General features: G+C 36.3%; 1 long non-coding RNA gene across 1 annotated transcript; it reads left to right on the forward strand.

Annotated features, from left to right (window-relative positions):
• The first annotated feature begins 18,678 nt into the window (after positions 1 to 18,678).
• Positions 18,679 to 19,302, forward strand: LOC309510239. The gene is made up of 3 exons (XR_014210274.1): positions 18,679 to 18,758; positions 18,879 to 18,959; positions 19,187 to 19,302. It is a non-coding gene; the product is annotated as an uncharacterized lncRNA (long non-coding RNA).
• Positions 19,303 to 21,894: the final 2,592 nt, after the last annotated feature.

A 21,894-nucleotide genomic window follows, 5' to 3' on the forward strand; every position in this document is an offset into this window, starting at 1 on the left:
TAGCTGTAGAATGGACACATTATTGTGGTGCCTCACACAACCAAAATCCATCCTCAGTTCACATTTTCATTTGGATAATAAAGACAATGTCCAGAAAAACATGTTAAAATGTAGGTACTTTTTGCACATTTTATGAGTCATGTTGGGGCTTGTTATATAAACTGACCTGTCTTTCCCTTTGAACTTATATGGATAATTTCATCCTCATTCTTCCAAGAAATGTCATCCGATGTCGAAGCTGAGTTGATGTTCTCCTCAGTCATAGATGGCACAGGCAGAGAAGGATTGCTGTTGTGTGAGATGATGCCACTTTGCTCTTGCCTGGTAATGTCTTTATCACCATCCGGCACACTGGTGGGAGAAGACACACAGCTGTGCCTGCTGTACACTGAGTTGTGTTCAGTGTCGCTGTTGTGTTCAGCTTCCACATCAGAGCATCTCTCAGGCTGTTGGCTGCTGTCATTTCTGCACTGACTCTGTTGGGCTTCGGTGGAAGTGTTCTTGGATTTCCGAGACAAAACCCATCTAAGGAACTTCCCTTTCTTCTTCTTCTCTACTTTCTCTGGGACAGGCCTTGGCGACACAGATGCAGCAGCATCTTCCTTTACAATGTAACTGTGAGATTTGCACTGACCCATTGCTCCAGATGTCTCTCTGATGTTCTGTCACTAACTTATCACAAGTTCACTGAACGTAAATTGCACAGATCGAAATGAAATACTAAAAATCATGAGATATAACACAGATCGAGAGATATAAAACAATTAGAGCAATTTTTCACCACAGATGTAACAGAAATACTAGTCAGATCGCTTGTACTACAGACCAGAAATCAACTGAACTGCTAGAAAACCAGAGAAGAGTTCTATGGGCGACTCTGCCTGTGACGTCACGAGTAGTGACGCGCGTCGGCCGGTTGCCAAGGGATTTTTTAGAATGTTTTTTTTCGAATGAAACTTGCAAAGATAACTGCTATTGTTTTGACAGAAAATGTATATCTTTATAAACTTATATGTAAGGGAAAATCCACGGCTTGCTGTGCATTAATTTCCCCCCCAAAATTAATCAAATGTGCCCATCTCAAACAAATATCAGTGATAATATTGTGGTCAATAAAACAAAATCAATTTGATTATAATTAACATGATAACGTACGTTCAAAACTAAAGTAGCCTAAATTCACCTTTATTTTTATGTATCTGTCAGTCTGAGACTTCGTTGCCATAACGCAATATGTCACTTGAGTGTGTCTTGCTTCGGACTTGACTGACGGGTCTAAATAGTCTAACGGCAGGCTTAACCGTAGCTAAATAAATGTATGCGTTTTAAAACGAAAATGCACTACTAGTGTAAACGTAGATGTTCCACAGTCTGCTCGGAAACCGATGCTCTCGATACAAATATGGTTCTTTCATTGAGTAGTCGACGGCAGGAAGAAATCAAACCAAACAATTTCTAAACTTTTTTTTTCAATGATCAAAGGTAGTGTGTCGATTCAATTAAAAATACACATATCACATATTTTAAAATATATCATAATTCATTGTTCATCATGTTTGTTCGAATTTCAGGAGATCTCTCCTGCCAGGCTGTTGTCGAAAATAAGATATTGTTCTTAAGTGACTTGCCTGGATACATAAAGGTTAATTAATTAATTCATTGCAATTTATATGCTACAGTTTTTTGAGTCCAGGAACACATCAAGACTAAAATTTGAGCTAAAAACAGCGCGCTGTCAAAGCACGTTAAGACGCTGCTCCGCCAATCTCCAGCAGGGGGCGTTCAGTATTAGCGTCGATAGAAAACACCAGTCCGCATGGAGTGAGTGAGTGTAGCAAACAGACTCATGCATGCTTTCCTCACGTTTGATGTGTGCGTATAGTACCAACTTGATTTATGTACTTCAGCTCATGTTAACTGTTTGATGAAGTCAATTTATTATGTTGGTTGATATTCCTTGTTTAAGGAAGCTTTACATAGAAGTAGTGATTGATTTGTGTTCATGTATTCAAATGATGTTGCTTATTGTTCATGAAAGTGTTTCTGCTACATCTCATTGTATGCATCTGTTTAGTTAGCCTATTGAATTGTGTTTCTGTTATGTTATATATTGATTTATATTATTATATGCGTTGCTTTAGACCACACACCCATGAAAACACCAGTGTACTCATTTGTGCTTATGTGCTGAACCTTTATTGAAGCTGTGTGGAATTAATGAGGAGAAAATAAAGAATCAAAGAACTTTCATGCTGCACTGTAAACAATTATGCACTGTTAACTTAGTTAAAATAAGTTAATATACTTAGGCTAATTGTTTGTGCTCTGTTTACATTACTAATTTAGCCAACTCCAAATGTTTTATTTGAATCCAATTTGTGTGTGAATAAAATCTGTTAAATAAACTTATTTAAAACGAACCGCTGTACCTGAAAATATAAAACGATCTGTAATCATTACTTCTGTAATCCAAAAGTATGGGAAAATTTATAACACAATAGATGCACTACTTGGGACACAAGCTGCAAGATTGTCACACTATCTCACAAACATAAAAACAAACATTTAACTTTAATATAAAGAACATTTTTCCTTGCCCTCCATCTATCCTTTCAATCACATCTCTCCATGTATCCTAACTATCCACCCTTCTATACTGTCCTGTCTCGTCTTCTCACACGAAAGAACAAAACACTTGCTTCCTGTACTTATTCACCAGGATAAACTCCTGGCAAATGTTTTCCTTTCTGACTTTATCCAGTATTACTTTGTGAATGTGATAGACTGATACAATGTGAATATGCAACATTGTGCTTCTCAGCCAGGTCTTCAACCTCCTCGGAGCACCGAAGCTCCTCTCCTCTTCAGCAGAGGCAGGAACAACCACAAGAAGTCGTACAAGTGCTTCTACTTGGTTGAAAAGGCCACGAAGTTCAGGCAACTGATTCCTCAGAATAGTTGCGGCCTCTGAACTGGTTGGGTATGTGTTTTGGAGCTTAAACATGTTCAGCTGCACCTTCAGTGACCTTTGGTTTAAATTCAGGATACTGGTCCACCACAGCAGTGTTTTCAGACCAACCTGATCAAACCTCTCCTTCAGTATCCAGCACCTTGAAGCTGATGACGGTCCAGTGCTAATGTAAGTGCTTTTAAGTAGTGTTACACAGTTATAACGTTAGTCTATCTGTGTGGTAAAAAAAAAAAAAAATTGTCAGTTCTGTGATCGTGCTTTTGAATCGTTGTCAGAATTTTGCTAGCACAAGAAAATCCATGTTCCTAATGTTGTTTTTAAATGTAGGCTAGTATTCCTGATTGCCATGCCATGGTCCTACAACTACTCCCACCATTCAAAGAGAAGTTAGACGGTGTTATCCTTAAAGCAGATAAGTAGAGATTATTCAACAAATCTCATTAATCTGTAATGTTTTATGTTTTGGTTCTGTTGATCATGGTTGTGCTGTCCTTTTAAAAAATTGTTTCAGGAATTTGCAACGCTGATGTCCTGCAATCTACATTTGCCAGTGGAGTCCACACTTTATGTTGCTTGGTATGTAAACATTGGGTAGTTTTAACCTAAAATGAAAAGCCATCATTTACTCACCCCACTGCAAAATATGTTTTTCTTAATTAGTGTTTTTTTCTTGTTTCCAGTCCAGATATCTAAAATTCTTATGAAGAAGCATTTAATAGACGAGTAAAAATTGGATTGTTTTCTGAAAGAATAAGTCAAAATTAAGTGAGTTTATGCTTAAAACAAGCAAAATAATATGCCAGTGCGTTTTAACATTCTAACCCTAATCAATTTTAATGTTTAGGTGAAAAATTTTATTCATAGAACTATGAATAGACAACTACATCGAACCACAGTGAAACCCACAATAGTTATTTTAATTATTAATATTATTTATTTATTCATTAATTTTTTTAAAACATTTTTTAATTACAGGTCAATCTCTAAGCGACCAGTAGTGGACATTACGTTTGGAAGGTCAAGGTGTGTGTGAAAGGATCACAGCATCTTCATCACTGGCCTGGCAGCGCTGTTTGCCTCCTCCTATGAGTTCAGCTTGCAGTACCAGGAAGAGGCAGCACCTTGAGTTTGTTCAGAGGTTAGTCATTAGCATATTTGCCATTCATATAAATATTATAAATATAATAATATATAAATAGCTGACTACTGGTATAAACAATATGGCCATGGTTTCCATACTGGGCTTAGCTTAAGCCGGGTCTAGGCCTTAATCAAATTAGGGTATTTAAGCAGCTTTTATAAAAATGTCTAATAAAAAAAAAAAAACATTACTGGTGTGCATCTCGAGACAAAACAGTGGCAGTCACATATTTTAAGATATGTCAGTGCAAGTTGTTTTCAGTTAAATGATTAGTGAAAATTCTGTCATTAATTACTCACCCTCATGTCGTTCCAAACCTGTAAGACCTTTGTTAATCTTCAGAACACAAAGATAAGATATTTTTGATGAAATCTGAGAGGTTTCTGAACCACCCATAGACAGCAACGTCTTTGCAACTTTCAAGGTAGTCAAAACATCGTTTATATAATCCATGTAACTACAGTGGTGCAATCTTAATATTATGAAGCGATGAGAATTCCTTTTGTGCACAAAAACAAAATAACGACATTATTCAACAATCTCTACTCTTTCATGTCATTCTCCTACGCTGTTGACGTAGTGTAAACAGTGTCAAGTCACCTTAGCGCTTTTAACAATATAGATTGTTTCAAAGCAGCTTTACAGTGATAATAGGAAAGTACAGTAACATAGATTGTTTAGGCTTTACAGCAGCTCTAGAATAAATTTATCAGATCGACTATTTTTGACCGTCAAAATGCCGGCGGACACAGCTTCAGTGAGTTGTTCAAAATCTTTCTTTTTAGTAAACTCTGTGTACACAAACAATGTTCTCCATGCTGGAGTTCGTGTGTAGAGCCCCTGGTGATACTGAGAGCAAAGTTTCATGTTGTGTCGAGCCTTCTTAGTGTTTTAAAAATAGCGATTTTTGATGCTATCATAGTCGTGCCCCAAGCACTCCCATTCAAAAGGCAATTTGACCGAAAACGAAAATACGGTCAAACTTAAAAGTGACGTTTCCATCCTAATTATGCTTTTAAACGAAAGTTTGCCTCGGGTAGATTAACAAAAAGAGGTTGCATTTTGGCAAGAGTTATCCTTTAACGCTCTCCGGCCCACTCATCTACACAAAACAGTGCCTGGTGGCTCGAGAACGCAAACCCTGTTATAGATTTCAAGGTGCAAGCCTTGAAAAAAAGCCAGTGCAGTGCTTCTGGGTTCTACGTCAGAACGTAGGCTTATTATTGGCCGACTCTGGTCGTGTGTGATGACCCAGGAGCTAGCCAATAGTGAGCCTACGCTCTGATGTACAATCCATAAGCGCTGCACTGTTTACACTACGTCAACAGTGTAGGAGAATGACATGGAAAAGAAGAGATTATTCAACAATGTTGTTATTTTGGGGTTATTTTGCGCACAAAACCACGGGGTCAAATTTGACCCCTGTTAATTGCTGCTACCCCAAAAAAAAAAAAATGGTCAAATTTTACTTCAAAAGCCCAGAGTGCCACTTCTGGCCCCTGCATAGAGACACCTAGTGGATGAATATTGAACTCACAAGTGCCAGAGTGGTAGTAATATGATGGCTGACCACATGCTGTTTTGTTGAGCTGGAAACCTAGCCAAACAAAATCGTCTTCTCAGCAAACCAGCGGATGGTAAAATTGTGTATTTTTTGTTCATCTATTTAGTATTAGCTTGCAGAATGCCTAGAAGTATGTTTTATATTATTTTGGGATAAATTAGCAACTCTGAGCTAGTTCAAAAAACGATGGGCCAAAAATGACCCTCTGGGTGTATGGGTTAAAAACATGTTGGGTCAAAAATGACCCTTTGGTTCTTTGAGTGACTTTTATGGAGAATGGTGACAGTCCTGTGTTTGGCTAAAGCCTTGAAATAAATAAAGTAGTATATCTTTTCAGGGAGTATGGCCACTCCCTTTTCAGGACAGGGAAAGCAGCAGAGAAAGGTCACTGTAACACAAGTATTGGAGCAACTTGAAGCTGACTTGAAGCAACTTGAAGCCTTTTTTTTACTTTTTATACTATTTTATTTTATTTTATTTTTTTATATATTTTATTCTTAGAATTTGTATTACTATGTTTCTTGTTGTATTTGTATTTGTATATGTGCACTGGAAGCTTCAGTACCAAGAAAAATTCCTTGTGGGTGCAAGCACACTTGGCAATAAAGCTCTTTCTGATTCTTTCTGATTCTGATTCTGATGATAGTGTGAGTTCCTCTCTCTAGCAGAACAGATTTTTGGATAAGCAAAGACCCATGGTGTTAGTTTTTTTCAGTCGTGATTTTGGCCTTGTGTTCTTGTTTCCATTGGCCAAAGTGTTTGTACATTTGATATCCAGTTCTAACATGCAACAAATAAAGCAAAAAAAACAACAAAAAAACATTGTTAAATGTAGCTGTGTGGTTGACTGATTATTTTCCTAAATTTAAAATAGTTTGCATTGACGGTGTTTGTTATTGTTATTCTGTGAAATGATACACCTAAAGCCCATGGGTCAAATTTGGCCCTAATCCTAAATTAGGGAATAAAGGGTTAAAATTTTAAAAGTGGATATTTTGGTGTTCAGTGAACTTATAGAAGTAATTTAATGCATAGTTCATAATTTTCCAAAGAAGAAAAGTGTTCTTGGGTTCTCCAGGGTTAAGGTTGAACCAACGTTGTTATATACTATTTACTGATGTTTTTACTACCTTTCTGGGCTTTGACAGTTGCAATGACATTGATGTCAATGGAGGGACAGAAACCTCTCAGATTTCATTAAAAATATCTTAATTTGTGTCCCGAAGATGAACGAAAGTCTTGAGGGTGAGTAATAATGACAGAATTTTCATTTTTGGGTGCAAACATGCATTTTAGTCTGGTAAATGTCATGTTTAACATTATCATGTAGTCATGTATGCAATTCACATTGCAAGGCTTGCAATTAAGTTAAATTATTTCTGTCACAAAGGTTTGGGCTGGATTCTGGCAATGTGTGCTCTATATAAACTGAGAGTCTATGACTGCCTTTCCACTGATACTCTGATGGGACCTGATGAGGGGATGATATTGTTAATGAGCTGGGTGATGAGTAGACAAAAGTTGTAGAATAAACTTTAAATCTGGCAACCCCACTTCCAAAAGTTTAGTTAGTTGACAGTGCGCTTGTAAACAGACACATTGAGTTGATGTATTTTAACCAGGGCAGAAGAAATATCAGTTATTGATCACAACATCCAATATTGCAAACAAATTAGTCGTTAAAACCGATATCTGGTTTTTATTTACACGTCTTTTGTGCTGTCTCTCTCTGTCAAAATATATAAACTCAGTCCATAATATTTCATTGTTTTTTTTCTTTCTTTTCTGCCTTTTAGACGCTTTCTTGACATCAATCCTGAACGTGGATCAAAAACAAAGAAAGGACAAGTAACTTCAAAGAAAACTGGCCAAGTTATGCAAAAAAAAAGAACACCACTGTAAGCCTACAGGTTTCCTCACTTCTGCGAAAACTTGCAGACTTTGAATGGGATTTCGTTTGCACTTTTATGGACTTCAAAACAGAAACAGCACTTCACTGCCATTATAAAGCTTGGAAGAGCCAGGACATTTTTTTAAATAACTCCGATTGTATTCGTCTGAAAGAAGAATGTCATCTAGACCTAGGATGACTTGAGGGTGAGTAAATCATGTGCTAATTTAACATTTTTGGGTGAACTATCCCTTTAATTAAGCGCTTAGTTATACCTGTTTGTTGTTAAAGTGTTAAAATTGCATTTTATGTTTTAAAAAATTCAGCCAACATGTTCACAGAAGGCAATTTTCTGATCTTTGCTTTTAACCAAATGTTGTTTTCTTTTTCCTAGTGTGGCTACTCTTATGAAACCTTAACGTATAATATTTTAATTATGTAATTATAAAAGCAGCATTCCCTGTAAAATACAATTTATTGCTGTAGACAAGTTTAATATTGTAAAAGTATGTGGGTTATACTGTATTTGGTAATTACAGTGGAGTACTGTAAATGCTTTTTACTGTACTAGTGCTGTAAAAATACAGTATGTGAGGAAACTACACACTAGAAGCCTATTAGGCCATGGCATTGTTTCTTTTGTTGCTAAAAAAAAGACATGTTCAATAAAAATATAATTGGATCAGTGTAATGTTGCAGTTGTATGTGTGTATTTTACATGGCTCTATTGATTGAAAGATATTTTGAGTTTCAGGAACTAAAAGTTAAGTTGGGCCCGTTAGAATATATAATTTAGTTGAATTGGTAATGGAGTAATGCTTACTTAACAAGCTGAGTTAAATAAATGGGTGGGGAATGATTGTTTAAACTAAGTATCTTCAGTTACTGTAACTCGGTTATAAGTACATTCAACTTAAATGTTCTATTCCATTCCATTATGGGCTTAAGTACATTGAACGTAGTCCACTTGTCTTATTCAACTAATGCTTCATTACTTAAAAAATTTAAGGCAACGAGTTACCTTGGTTTTTTTAAGTAGATTCTACTTATCCGGGTTTACAGTGAGGAAAACCGTTCTAGGTAGGGCTGTTGAGTTACTATGTTATGAGGTATATATATATATCAATCATGGGTTTGCATACATAATATGAGATTTTTTACACAGGAAAAAAGAATCTACAAGATTGAATATCTTAATATATATTTTCTTAAATAATTCATTATAATACATTTAAAAAAATCATTTTTTTGTTAGTTATAGGCCCAGGCCTGAGGGATGAAACGAGAGTTAAATTCAACAAGAAAAAGAGGAAAACAAAGCAATAAGCCACTTTTGCTTGTGGATGAAAATGTTTGGATATAAAATAAAGAAATTAACAACATATTCAAGAGATGACAATTTTGGGATTTCGTAATAAAAATAAATAATATCGTTAAAGGGATAGTTCACTTTGAAATTAAATTTTGGTATGTTTTAGCTTACCTCAAGGGCATCCAAGATGTAGGTGTCTTTTTTTCCGCAGTAGTTTCAATTTTGATATTTTTAGGTCAAACCGTTCTTGTCTGTCAGTCATATAATGCAGGTCGATGGTCACTTGTCTCAAACAGCATGCACAGAGTCCAAATTAAAACAATTCCCCGTCGTCCAAATTAAACAATTCCCCATCGAAAGTACACATTGATGGCCTAAGACACGAAACGAGCGGTTTGTGTGAGAAAACGAACAGTTTTTATATCGTTTTTACCTCTTGAACTCAGCCACGTCCAAGTGATCTGAGAGCGCGGGCGGGTATAGATATATACACTAGATGTCGCCTTGGCTACTGCGAAACCGTTTGACCTAAAAATATCAAAATTGAAACTACTGCGGAAAAAAAGACACCTACGTCTTGGATGCCCTTGAGGTAAGCTAAAACATACCAACATTTAATTTCAAAGTGAACTATCCCTTTAAGGATATAACGGTGGGTCACATTAGTAGGGTTAAATATAACTTAAATCAAACCATAAATGTGTTCACAAAATAAATGGGCAGCAGTTTCTTCAAAAAGACCACAAAATGAGCAAGTTTAATCAATATCAAGATATTTACAGATAGATGAATTAAACGTGTCGTTCAAATCTTTTAAGTTGTTGCGCGTGTGATAACCATAGACTGTAAAAAAAATAGGGGTGATAACGCGTCGTAGGTCACATGACAACGTCAACATAGCAGATGTCCGGTTCGCATTCATACTCAACGAGATCTGGCTATAAAGTAGCCTACCTACTCTTTTAGCGCTCGTTAAGTAAGTACTTATTGAAATGAAGTACCTACTCATTGAGTATGCGGTTTCGAACGCAGCAAGTGAGTATGAGTAGCCTATATCAAACAAGTAGCCCTCTAGACTATTTTATCCCTTCAGGGAGCCCTCACTCACAAAAGGTTGGAGACCCCTGCTGTACATACGTTCAAAAGTTTGGGGTCAGTTGGATTTTTAAATGTTTTTTTAATTAAGTCTCTTATGCTCATCCAGCCTGCATTTATTTGATCAACAGTATAAACAACCAACAACAGTATTGTGATATATTATTATTATTATTAGTAGTAGTAGTATTGTGAAATCGCGCTGAAGAAATAGGCTTGTTTGAGATGCGCCTTGCCTCGCCTGAAATGTACGCGAGGGGATGGATATCGCGGGATTCACCGGATTCACTCTCGTGCACAGTGTTGCTAATAAACTGGATGGAATTTAAGTTCTGTTGCTTTTATATGAAAATAAATATAATGAACAAGACACCCAAAGTAGCCTACTTATTTAATTCCATTCCAAATACATGTTTATTAATCTTTTTTTCTTTAATACAGACATGTATTGTTTTTTTCTTTTTCTTTTCTTTTCTTTTTTATAAAAATTACATTGCATAACCCAGAGATCGCACTGTTAGATAGTTTGGGAATATTCACACATAACGCATGCGTATAAAACATGATATCAGAGTTTTAAAATCAAACATTTTAAAAGAGAACAATACATCACGGTTGTTTAAACCAATGAACATTAAGCTGTGTCGTCAGCAAGTCGTTTCCCATCATGCTTTTGATCAGCGCAGTCGGTCTATGCAACCCAGTCTCACGGCAATTCGTGATGTGGTCACGTAATTTAATCTATTTTTTCGTGGCAGGGACACGTTAATTTAATTATTTTCGTAACGGCAGCACGATTTTTTTTAACCAATGCATTTCAATTGGATGCATATTTCGTGCAATAGCACGAATCTTGGGGGACACGTTAATTTAATTATTTTCGTAACGGCAGCACGATTTTTTTAACCAATGCATTTCAATTGGATGCATATTTCGTGCAATAGCACGAATCTTTCTCCCAGTGGAACCGTGTCCTGCAGCGTTGAAATTTGACCCAAAAACTCAAAAAATGATGCCAAGGGGAGTCAAATGGCTGCCCCCAGATCATTTTTATATGGCACTACTGGTTTTTGATGTTTAAAAAACCCTCGCAATGATATCAAAGTGCCCGGCTCTGCGCCAAGTTTTAGCGCGTTCATCAGCGGTGAGTTTAACAACGCATATGTAGTGCAACCGCATTCAGCGGTGAGTTTAACAACACGCAACTGCAGGTAAACCGGCAATCAGAGGTGAGTTTGACCAACACAACGCTCAACTGCAGGTACAACGGCATTAAAAGGTGAGTTTAACAACGCTTCAAGGTCCGAGCAAGTCGTTAAAGCGTTTTCTTGTCATAGGAACACTATGCTGGATAAGACGTTATCGGAGATTTGTCCTATCTATTCATAGACAGTGTAGCTATTACATGCTACGATTGTGTTCAATTAAGCAGTTAAATATATATATATATATATATATATATATATATATATATATATATATATATATATATATATATTGTTAGTGAAATCCTCTAAATGAAATACTCTTGTTATGTTTTGTTATGCCTGAACGATAGGCCTGCTGAAATAATATAGGCATTATTATTAATTATTATGATAATTAAGTCGGAGTGGCTGTATTTGATTTCGGTCTTTTTCGGTTATTTTTTCGAAATTGAATTGATTTAGCCTATGTTTAGCCTATTGATAGGCTATTTTAAAAAATATAGCTAGCGCTATCAACATTTATTTAGAGGTTATCATTGTATTCATTCATTTATTTATTTAAATAATGGTATTTCGGTCTTAATACCGGTGAAATATTACAGTAGGCTAAGCCAAAACACGGGCCGAGCGTGGCTCATTCTAATAGCCCATTAGAAACAATGCAATGCGGACATTCAGAATCGGACATCGGTGTTTTAAAGCAAGGCAGCGAGGGATGGTTAGGTGTAGGGTTGAAAAATGTTCAGAATCAGCGGCCAGCGGGTCATTAACGATGTAGTCTATCGCATTTTTAAGCAGCCTGTTCAAATTATGTAGTCTTTAAAAAAAAAAAAAAAAAAAAATCATAATTTATTAAAAAAATATATTAAAAATAATTTTATAAAAGCCCGCAAAAATCTGGAATTTAACATACGTTTGGGATGGCATTTATTTATTTTTTTATTTTTACTAGCCTATATTGTTACTAAATTTCAAAATGTGTAAAAGTAATATGTGTCCCAAGGACTTGATATTGAATTCTGTCATTTTAAAAATGCAATAAAAAAAAGAACTAATTGCACATCTTACAGCAAAAAAGTAGGCTATTAAATCTGTTTTTGTCACCAGCAATATACGTTGCTATGATTTGTTACAGTAAGTTAAGCTCCGAAATATTTTTTTTAAGCTCAAGGTAGTTTCTTCTGATGTCCTGTTGAAATAATAAAAATGATTTTAATTCGATTAATTAATTTTTGGCAATGCTTTTTTTTTTTTTTTTTACAATATCCGGATGACGGAGCTCTCGCGCCAATTACTTCCTTTCTAGAGTCGTTGATTAAGGTAGGCTAAAATTATTACCTCATGAACAATTAGCATAATGCAATGAAATATACATGCAAAAGTGTAACTTTTTGTTGCTGGGGTATTGTCATAACTGCCTAAAGGTGATGATACACAGGGCAACTTTTTAGGAAATGTTGCTGGACGGGGAACCAGATGAGACACAGACCACGACCGATTAAAATTATCCAGATAGAAATGTATTGTCCATTTTCAATACGAAAGTGCCCAAGCAACAATCGACATCAACATTGCTCAAAATGTTGTCTTGTGTATCATCACCTTTATGCCCTATTTAAACATTTTATGACATTGCTTTGGTGTTTCCATTTGTCTGATATAAAACCCAATAAAGTGCTAACTGCATGTCCTAGCACGTGTTAGTGTAGCCTACTAACTAGATCACAAACATTTTCTCAACTTTTCCTATTTGCATGTCGTTTAATAATGTGATATTAACCTTTGATATAGAAAAGACATGATATTGTCATATTATACTTCAATAATATTCTCTTTTTTCTTTCTTTTCTTTTTTTCAGACAACATGGTGTCAAATTTAAAAAAATGTCCCAACTGCCCCCAGATCATGCCCTGTGCCATCAAACTTTGTAAGGCCTGTGGGGCAGAGCAGCCAAAAAAGGCACGTTTAAATAAGAGGTTGCAGGCACTTGACAGGAAGAAGGGGGAGTGGCTTGGTAACCTAAAAAAAAACCACAATGAGGCAGCCATGAAAGATGAAGCCATCATTTTGGTGTGTACAATCAACCCTACCTTTTTCAATATGGGTCGCCACATTTATTGAGTGACATTTTTGACAGAAGATTATAATATATTTTTCAAATGCTTTTATTTTTGAAAAGAGTGATTTAAATCAGATTTCTGAAAGATATAATTTACCATTATTTAATGTAGTCATGGCATTCATGTAATATGAATTATGAATTTAGGTATTCATGTTAAAAGTGGAGTTTAACTTCAAACAGATTTTTTAGAATATAATGTATTTTATTGCTATTATACACATGTACAACGAGATTGAAGCAAGTCCTTTTCCAGTGTCAACATGTACGTAAGAGAAATGTAACAACAAGGAAAAAAAATGTTTTTCAAAAGAAAAAGGGGGGGGGGGGGGGGGTAGGTGCACAGTTCTGAGAAGCTAAATAGAAAGATAAATATGTTTTTGCATGATTTTGATTGTATCAAACATACTACGTATTAAATATTTACCAGTAATAAAATTGCACATAATATCAGTGTTATCAAAAATATTTAATGTTAAACATTGCACATTAGGTGGGTAGAAGAAACTCTGGGGATCGGGGGGTAAGTGTGGAGTCAGTGCCCTTGTGAGTTCAATTTTTTTTTTGCTTTTGGGAACAGGCCAGCAGATTTAACTATTAAAGTCACTGACTGTTAACTTGAAAGGCATATTAATGAACTAAGTAACCTTTGCCAAAAAACTATTCTCCAAAACATTCTCATTCACATCCATGTTGGTGGAATGATCTCCCCACCGTCATCCGGAATGCAGAATCCCTGACAACATTCAAAAGACAACCGACAATTCATTTATTTTGACATAGTAATTTTGCTTTTGCTGGTCAATAGTGCATTCAAATTCAGTCAATATGATCAGATAAACTTAGTATAATATGACATAATATTATACTAAGTTATGTACAGTAATGTACAGTTTTTTGTCAATGGTCTTACAACAAATTTCAAGTCTTGCCTCAAACTGAATTTACACTCAGATTTTTTGATAACAGACATTTTTAATCCTGTACAAATAAATGTCTTTTCAGCTTGAGAAGCTTCATGCGATGGGCTACAAGCCACTCCTCCTCCTCCAGAAGGAAGGTAAAGGGAAGAAAAAACCTGCAATAACTTCCCTCACCCCAAGGTGTGAGCTGGACTCACTGGCCACGCAACATCTAAACAAAATGGTGGCCTTCTACGAGCTGGTTTGTGCAGGTGATATGTACAGTATTTTTTCTTTCATTCGCCATGCAGTGTAAAGTTGATTTTCAATCGTTTATATATCCTTGTCAATCCTAAAAATAAACAATACTCTGGTATATTAAGGTTATAATTCCACCCACATTCAATACATAGCCCTGTTAATATAGGTTACTAAGTGTAGTCTGAAAATTTAGTAAAACATAGTTGAGTTTTCTTTATATGTCAGTTTGATATTTGGTGTATGTTGTACCAAGTTTCCCTGTTTTCCCCATTGTTTCGCATATAGCTAATCACGCCTTAACAAAACTCATGTAAACTTGCATTCAGTATGAAAAATAGCCTATAGCTAATTTTTTGCCTGTCTTTCAGAAATATGTAAATGGCTACATGCTAAGAAATATAGTCTTAAAATTGTCTACGGGAATGTCAAATCATCTGCCTTTTTGATTTTTTTTTATAATACATTGTAGTTCAGTCTCATTCATACTCTCTTTTTTTTTCTAATCAAATTTGAACAGGTTGGAAGGCGAGTGAGGACACTGTCCTCACCCTGACCCTCACCCCCTGCGACGAGCAGGGCACCTCAGGGGAGGCAGGACCAGATACTGTGGAGGCGGGGCCGGAAGCTGAAGGCCTCGTGGAGGCGGGGCCGGACGTTGAAGGCCTCGTGGAGGCGGGGCCGGACGTTGAAGGCCTCGTGGAGGCGGGGCCGGACGTTGAAGGCCTCGTGGAGGCGGCGGACGTTGAAGGCCTCGTGGAGGCGGGGCCGGACGTTGAAGGCCTCGTGGAGGCGGGGCCGGAAGCTGAAGGCCTCGTGGAGAAGGGGCCGGACGCTGAAGGCCTCGTGGAGGCGGGGCCAGACGCTGAAGGCCTCGTGGAGGCGGGGCCAGACGCTGAAGGCCTCATGGAGGCGGGGCCGGAAGCTGAAGGCCTCGTGGAGGCGGGGCCGGAAGCTGAAGGCCTCGTGGAGGCGGGGCCGGACGTTGAAGGCCTCGTGGAGGCAGGGCCGGACGTTGAAGGCCTCGTGGAGGCGGGGCCGGAAGCTGAAGGCCTCATGGAGGCGGGGCCGGACGTTGAAGGCCTCGTGGAGGCGGGGCCGGACGACGCTCTACCTAAAAAAGGTAACACAGCTAACTTTTTTAAAGCTCTAAAAGCTACATTCCACAGTATTTTGGTTAATTTGCTCACGTGCTGTCTACCAGAGCGTTAGATTAGGGAGGGACATATCTTTTTTTGTATTTGCATGCAAAATCCTAGTTCGACATATCCACTAGCCTAATTTAATTGAAGTCGGAGGGGCCGACTAGCATGTAAGCTAAAGGCTACTTGTCTCCAACTGAAATCATTAAGGCTTAGATTGGCCTCAGTACTCCTGTGATTTGGCCAAGCTTAGCTAATGATATCAGTTGTTAAAATGGAGGTTATTACACTTGAGAAAGAGTATGGTTATGTACTATATCCATCAACTTTTTCAGCAATTTTGCTGGGCAACTTCTCAGCCGTTTGATTTAGTTCTGGTTGGGTGTTGTTCATGATAATTTTTGTGGTATGACATAGGTTACACCTGAGGGTTTGTTTTTGTGCATGTGTATGACCGAGCAAGTGAATGTGTGCCTGTTTTAATGAACGTGTATGAAAAGACATACATAGACAGTCCTTAATTGTTTGCCACTATATACTTAGTGTCTCACTTCTTTTAAACCACAGGGTCAACAAGGAAGAGAAAGCGAAAGTCAGGCATGTTTTGCATTTGTCAGGTTTTTTGAATGATATTATTATTTGTAATAAATTCTATGATGAACCTTTTTTGAGTTGATATATGTATTTTTCTATCCCACAGAGGCAGAAATGGATAAAAGCAAAAAAAAACAAAAAAGTAATTTTAAATTTCAGACTTGATATTTGATCACTTTGAAGTGAATGCTTGACCTAGATATGTTAATGATGTTGTTCTGTTCCTAATCTGAGTTTTGATGCCTTCAGATTGCTCCTACCACACAGGCCTAGGTGTTTTTCCAATTAGGAGTGCTCTGAGAGAAAGAGTGAGAAAGGTAAGACATGCATAACTGAACACCATACTACTCTTTATTTGTTCTATTTAGGTCAAAATAAGGTCAAGATTAGGGCTGAACAATTTTGGAAAATAATCGAATTGCTATTATTTTTAACAATATTGCGATTGAAATTTAATATGCAATTATTTTTAAAGCTCTTTATCTTTTCTATTATTCAACAAAGATACAAAGATAAGCAATAAATCATTGTAAAATATGGATGGGAATTTTTAGGCACCTCATAAGCCGATCAACTTTTTTTTTCTTATTAATTAATCTTATTAATAAAACTTAAAATATTTATTTAACTATTTATAAGTAGGCTACTTTTAAAAACAATTACACATAAAAAAACTAAATAACTACAATTACATGTTAAGAATTTTAAAATAGTCTAGCCTATATAATGACTAGCTTCAAAACATAAAAGCTATCAATATTAAAGGGGGGAAAAAACATTACAAGCAATAAACAAAGAGTGCTTTCAGTATTTTGGCTGTCTAAACGTTTTCCATTCAAGAGTTGTAAGGGATTTTTGCTCATTCACACTAATGCACAGATCTCTTTTAAAAATATAAAATGTGGTTTGTCTTATCTGTTTAATAACTTAAGATATAACTCTAACTGTGTTTACATTAATCTTGCTCCATAAAAACATTTTGAGATGCAAGTACATTTAACCACGTAGACGTTGAGTCGCTCACGTGCATGTGCGAGTGCTTTCTTCACAAAGCGCGTGCGAGTAGTCTATTTGAAATTGAAAGCCTTCTGTGGATGGTTTTCATTATTTTTATTTTTAATATATAAGCCAAATACATTCCAAAAGACATATGATGCCTTAATAGAGCATTTGTAAGGAAAATACCGGCGGGCGAGCACGCACACTACATGAGTAAGTTAACATATCAAGCAAAGCCAAGTTGATGCTTCATCTGTAGTGCAGACTGCTTTACTCTCGCGTGTCACGTGACCAGGGTGTAATCGCAGCTTTTACGATTACAAAATCGCGTTTCATCATATCGTGATTTTATTGCAAATGCAATTAATCGTTCAGCCCTAGTCAAGATGTTAATTTAAAAAACCTGTCAATCACAGAAGTAAAGATGGCAAATAGTCAAATAATGTAAATATTGTATAAAGTATATACTACAGTCTCTTAACTAAAATACTTGAAATATCATGGTAAAACATGAAACTGGAAGCATGGCGGCTGTTACCAAGGCCTGATGCAAAAAAAATTGTAAGCATGTATTGTTGTTCCTTTCATAGGGCCAAACAGAATTACTTATTGACTGGGAGCCTTGTCCAGCATGGTATGCATTCTACTATATGACAAATGCAGAAATAGTCTGCTCTGACTCTCTATTTCACTCTCACTCTTACACATGTTTTGAAGTCAAACTTGTTTTGAAGAATGTGCAATAGTGTTTAAAGTCAACATTCTCAATCTAATAACTGAAATATCACCTGTAACATCATTCTTTCCCTTGTATTTTCAGTGGGAAAAAGTGGACTCCTACTTGGGAGCCCAAAGAGTCATTTGTTTAAGTTTTTTCATTTTGTAATATATGTAGTTTTATTTATTTTTCATTGTACATTTCATTTTCAATAACATTTTATAATAGTAATTTTGTTATATTTCTATTCAAAATAAAGTGTTGTTTACAAGCACTGTGTTGAAGAAGGTAGATGTTCAACATTTTCTGGCATTTCAGAACTGGATAATTCAAGAATGCCTAACTCCATACAGAAACAGGTTCTTCTTTTGATATGTGGTTTATCAAGAGGTTAGTAAATTATTCAACCAAGCAAAATGTGTTCACAAATGGACGCAGAACTCTTCATTCTCTCTATGAAGACTCTTCAATACATGCTGTAAGTCAGATGCAATTTATTTGAGAAAAAAAATCCCTCACGGATGACAGTGTAAATAATTTAAAAGGAATGTGCAATATCCATAATGGTCATCACAAACACATTTCCAACCTGACATTTTCCAACATTCATACAATAGAAGGTGATGTAGTGTGATTATTTACAATAATTATAAATTTGCGATTGTTTTGGTGGATTGTGTGTGTGATTTATTTAGCTGAAATTGTATATTCATGGTGGTTTAAATGACCTTACACCTGTCCTCTTTACTGATGTTTTACCAGTCACTGCTCCTGATAGGCTGATGTGGTCCTACTCCATTATTTGGTTTCAGTTCCATCAGTGGTCCTTGGTAAGGTAGATAAGTAAGTATTGTACTGTGTTGAACCTCCTAAATTTTTTACTTTACCAACTTCTGTAAAATGTCAGCTGATCATTACATATCCACCCCCCCCCCCCCCCCCCCCCCCCCCTCCACCCTCCAGAAGCAAGCTGAAGAAGCCGGTCTTTCTCGTGTCCCACTTCCCTGTATAAGTACCACTACACTGTCTGGTCGTTGATCCTTGGTAAGTACAGTACATCTTTCACTTTCATTTCACAGCCACACAATACTATGTCTGTGAATGACTGTAGTAATTTAATAAGTAAGGGATCATGTGTAGAATGCCAGTCATTATATTGAAAATAACTCCCTACAAGGCGAACAGGTCTTGATTCATTCTGAAAGGACTTATTTCCCAATAATGACTGGAATTTTGGGCACAAATCTATGTTTTTCCAATTTGTTTTTTAGGCTCTCCTGTTATATAATGGTGGTGAGACTGTAGAATGGCCCAAAAAGAAGACCCAAGACGATAAGAATGTTCCAGTGGACAATGGATTGGTGGTTGTGGTGGTGCCGCTTCTACCTCATGCCACTTTTAGCACAGGGCTCTCCAATCAAACAGCCTGTTAAGCCTAAACACAACTCCACACACCTGTCCACTTTTCATCAGCTTATAGTTTCTATTAAATGTATATTAAATTCAATTTTTGCTAAATATTGAGATATTTTTGTCACTTTCATACATAAGATAATTGTGACATACTATTGTCCCTTTCAAATAGACAACATTCAACAAAGTACAAATTAATTAAAAGAAGCAATGTCTGTAAATGAAATGACCGGTAGTATGCAATACATTAATAAATATGGAATAGCTTTTAAATTTAGTATGTTAACAGTATTTTATTGTTAAAGGTAGTTGTGCAGTTTGTGATCTGAGTTTATTTGATGGTTGTTAATGTTTACAGTCAAATAGATTATTCCCATTACTGCAGGTGTTTTCCCAATGTGTGTGGAGTGGACACACTTCCTCTGATTGAATGTTCATGTATTGAAAATCCAAAGCATAAGTAACAATAAAAATTATTTACTTCTAACAATGACTCAGTGCATAATTGGGTGATGATAATCTCATGATTCTTATGCATTATCATTCAATGCATATTATAAGGTTCTGTTGTTTCATGCAGCCTGTGTATTGTTCTTTAGCCAAGCTGTACAGGTTCTTGCCTAGCAACAGGGGTCAGAAGTAGACATTTTTATATACATATTGTATAATAAAACTTTTAATCGTGTGTAATTAAATTATGTGGTTCATATAACATAAAGAAATGGACCAATAACCGATATAATTATAAACCATATCTTAAGTAGGCAAAATAGCATAACACATTTCAGAAAGATCTGACTAGTGTTTTAAGGATTCAAGCTCTTTTGAATGTGCCATTTTCTTTTACACCGTTGATGGGCTCTACGATAACCTGGGGTCCAGAGGCAGTAACATTTTTTCTCAGATGCTATCTGGTTAAATATCATATATAATATTGCCACACACACACCAGGCATGTAATATGCAGAGATACAGTACAATTTTATAAGCATGTCATGAACAATAATCACGACCATAAAACATAAAGATATGTGCAATTTTGTAAAATAAATTCAGATGTATATGTTTTGCTAAATATTTTCACAGCTGACCAGTGGGGCCTAACGTAGACCATGAAGCCGGTTTAGGTGGCTAGCCAGCTGTGTTTCAGTTTAGTTTCCGCCAACCCTGGGTTTTAGGTAGCCTACTATGAAAGAAGATTGGCTTTAAACGGTGTTCGTCGCCATAGTATCTTACTCTGCATATAGACAGCTAACCTGCTCCTGTGCAGGTTGTGTTCTGGATTCGAGATCTCAGACTGAAGTTTGGCCAATCAGCTGAGGGCAAAGTGTCACATGTCTGATGCGATAAAGTTCCTCCACCTCTTTATACTCCAAATTAATAGTCAGTACATAGCAAATGATTTTTAAAGACAAAATCGTCTGGCATTTAGTAATGCTAATTTAGAATAAAACACTTTTGTATGATTTAAATATTATGTAATTATTATACCCTTGACCAATCACAGGTACAATTTTTATTATATAAAGGTAATATAAATATGCTTTAGAATCAATAAATGAAGCAATAAAATGACTGCATGTTCAGACTACTAGACCTTTGTCAACCATAATAACTAACTTTACAAATTTTACTTAAAGTAATATAAAGTAGTGAGACCTTTTCTTTTAGTTGTCCTTTTATAGACAGCTATTTTCTCCTTGCTGTGTAAATTTGTTTAATTTCTTAAAATTGTAGGAAAAAAAGTGAATTTTGCTGTTTCTCTCAAGAAATGAATCGCAGTTTCACTATTTCACAGCATGTGATTGGCTGTTCGCTACTGATGTCACACATAAGTTCTGCATCATGGTACCAACAAAGCCTGGTTGAATTGTTTTGGTTTTGTCAACTCGAAAGTAATCCTGCAACCCTGAGTTTGTTCAACTACCATATATGGAAGCCTACAGGCCCCTGCTTTGGCAAGTCAAGGGTTCAGACTCGAATCCTCAGACAGCATATGGACAGTAATTTTCAGGACAAACCAGTTCCCAAATAATTCTCCAACCATTGACAGAACTGTTTGGGGTTAAGGTTAGGTTTTTCATAAAGCAACACCTTCCTTAGGAAGATCGCAGGAGTGTGTTGGCCGGTGCATGTTTTTGTGAGGCTGATCAGCTTTATTAATAATTCTCAAAATATAGATTGATTGCCTTTGATTGTGACAAGTTATTCTAGAAATAGATCAATTACCTTTATTTGTTACAAGTTTTCTTAGCACCAAGTAAATTATTACCATTAGGGTTAGGGTTAGAAGGTTAGGCTTAGGGTTAGAGATAGAGTTAGGGTTAGGGTTAGGGTTAGAGATAGAGTTAGGGTTAGGTTTTTTTTAGCCCTTCCCCCTCCTGAGGAAAGAAGTGACCAATGCTTGTCTAAATTGATTGTCTTATTTAAAGGTCAACTACCTTTAATTGTGACAAGTTATTCTATTGATCAATTACCTTTATTTGTGACAAGTTTTCTTTGCACCAAGTAAATTATTACCATTAGGGTTAGGGTTAGAAGGTTAGGGTTAGAGATAGAGTTAGGG

Source organism: Leuciscus leuciscus, assembly GCF_965113295.1.
Source record: "Leuciscus leuciscus genome assembly, contig: SUPER_11_unloc_5, whole genome shotgun sequence".
NCBI classification, from domain to species: domain Eukaryota; kingdom Metazoa; phylum Chordata; class Actinopteri; order Cypriniformes; family Leuciscidae; genus Leuciscus; species Leuciscus leuciscus.